General features: G+C 41.0%; 1 long non-coding RNA gene across 1 annotated transcript; it reads left to right on the top strand.

Moving 5' to 3' along the window:
- The first annotated feature begins 1890 nt into the window (after positions 1-1890).
- On the top strand, positions 1891-2368 carry LOC131178521 (uncharacterized). The gene is made up of 2 exons (XR_009147441.1): positions 1891-2171; positions 2231-2368. It is a non-coding gene; the product is annotated as an uncharacterized LOC131178521 (long non-coding RNA).

Below are 2368 nucleotides of genomic sequence, written 5' to 3' on the forward strand. Positions count from 1 at the left end.
TTCTCTCATCTTACTTTCTCCTCCTGTTGTGTGAGGTGCTCCCCCAACTGGGAAATGAGGGGCAGAATGAATTGGAGGGCTCGGGACCGAAAGGGATGGTTCAGCATTCGGGATGGCTGGATAATAAGAGAAAGGAGGTTCATTAGTCATGACGACCGGATTGACAGTGACTGTCGGGTCCGGGATGGGGGATTGAAAGGTAAAAGAAGTTGAAGCTTGGTGAGGATCATTTGTTGGAGGTGGTGGAGGAGGTAATAGTAGGTTAAGGTCTGAAGCTGGCTTATTTTGGGACATCTCCTTCATCAGCTTCATAAGTTCTGAAACCTGGTCTTTTAGTTCAGAAACTTGCCCCTGTAGGTTCTGTACTTGTTCCTGATCTTCCATTAGTTTTCTTGTTCGAGATCTTATTAAGTACACTCGCTGGGGTTGAATCGCGTGCTTGGTCAGACTTGCCTTGTTTGAAGTAATGTTTGATTTTACGGGGAGTAAAAGGAAAATTTTCAATGAATTTTGAATTAAAAATTAAAAGGGTCTGGTGTGGACAAAGGATACGATGGCATCCCGAGAGCCAAGACGAAATCTGCGAGAGGATAATTACATCCCTTTTATCATGGCATCGTTCGATAGTCCGACGGTGAATGACTGGATTGAATGCGCATTTATGGTACTTGTCCATATGGCGCATTCAATTTTTTGCATAACCCTAGCGAGGGGGTTCCTACGGGAGTCATACTATTCATTCACAATTTTGCTAAACCATGGCCCGAACCGCCTCATAGGTTCAACAATGGTTTAGCATTCTGTTCTGGTCTAAAAAAAACTTCCTCTGTATCGACTCGAGGATGCCATGTTAAAAATGATGCTTATCCTTTTACGGACCTTATTTTGGTGATGCACATGGGAAAAATTCGTTAGCAAGATAAATTGGGGTAATTTTGAATCATACTGTTGACAAGGTGACACATACACATTTATCAAAGTAGGAAAATGTGTAGGTGTTTCAGTAGTATTCAAGATTACCCTTATAAAATGAACAAAAGGAAATCAAAGCAGAACAAGGTAAGAGTAAACATGTCCCTTTTTGTCCTATAATAGGGAGACTCCTGATATCGGATAAGCGCTACCTATTTGGGATAGTTCTATCTTATAAGGTAGCTTACTACGGCTTTCAGCTATCGTGATAGTTAAGCTCAGGATCTAATTTTCTAATAGCCACAGGTTCCCAAATTGCCCCTACTGTAAACAGTAGAGCCCCATTCTATCCCCATGATATTATCGGGAAAATTCCACGGATATCACGGTAAATAGAACGAGTTTCAATTTGAGCAGAAGCCTTCACGGATACTAACGGTGTAAAACCCACGTATGCACTTACATGACCCCTCCTACTTTCCTAAAAGGGTAAGAAAGCCCGGGTTAGGACCATAGTGTGTGAGGACATTGTGTAAGTGTTCAGTGTGTGAAGGGACACCTTTACCTCTTCCCAATTCGGGGGATTTTATTTTTTCATTTTCCCCTTTTTTTGAAATGAAGAGCACTGTGAGGATAAAACAGGCAAAACAAACAAAATAGTTAGTAGCAATAATAATTAACGCATACAACATCGCCGAATGAGCCTATCTAACTATAATTTGATCGGGCAAAATTTGATCGGACAAAATTAAATCTACTTTTGGACCACTAGACTTGAGATACATCCCCAGTGGAGTCGCCAAGCTGTTGCAATGGGATTTTGCGGTTGCCTGGACGATCGCTCACCGAAGTGGGAAAAAGTGAGGAGTCGCCACCTTAGTTTTGAGGGAAACTAAAGAAAACCATTTGAGAAGTTAAATTATTTATGAAAACACTTCAAAACAGTGATTCTAAGTTCGGTCCGAACGGGTGGGGAAGGTGTTAGGCACCCCACCTCGTCCCTTAATAAGGGTAAGTAGATTTAATTCTGCGTCCTTTATAAATTAGTTAGGAAGGCTTAGACGGCAATGTTAATCCTTTTGGTAGAAGGAATATTTGATTTTTCACTAAATTTGGATCACCCAGATACATAAGTAAATGAGACAACCTTAGTGAACGGGTGTGAGAATCGGATAAGAACTCTCCTCCGATCTCTTTTAAGTTGTTTATTAAAATTTTGAGGGGAGACCGGATAAGAACCCTCCTCCGATCTCCTTTAAGTTATTTATTAAAATTTTGGGGGGAGACTGGATAAGAACCCTCCTCCGATCTCCTTTAGAGTTATTTATTCAAATTTTGGGGGGAGACCGGATAAGAACCCTCCTCCGATCTCTTTTAAGTTATTTATTAAAATTTTGGGGGGAGACCGGATAAGAACCCTCCTCCGATCTCCTTTAGAGTTATTTATTAATGTTTT

Source organism: Hevea brasiliensis, chromosome 3 (genome assembly GCF_030052815.1).
Source record: "Hevea brasiliensis isolate MT/VB/25A 57/8 chromosome 3, ASM3005281v1, whole genome shotgun sequence".
In the NCBI taxonomy this organism is placed as follows: domain Eukaryota; kingdom Viridiplantae; phylum Streptophyta; class Magnoliopsida; order Malpighiales; family Euphorbiaceae; genus Hevea; species Hevea brasiliensis.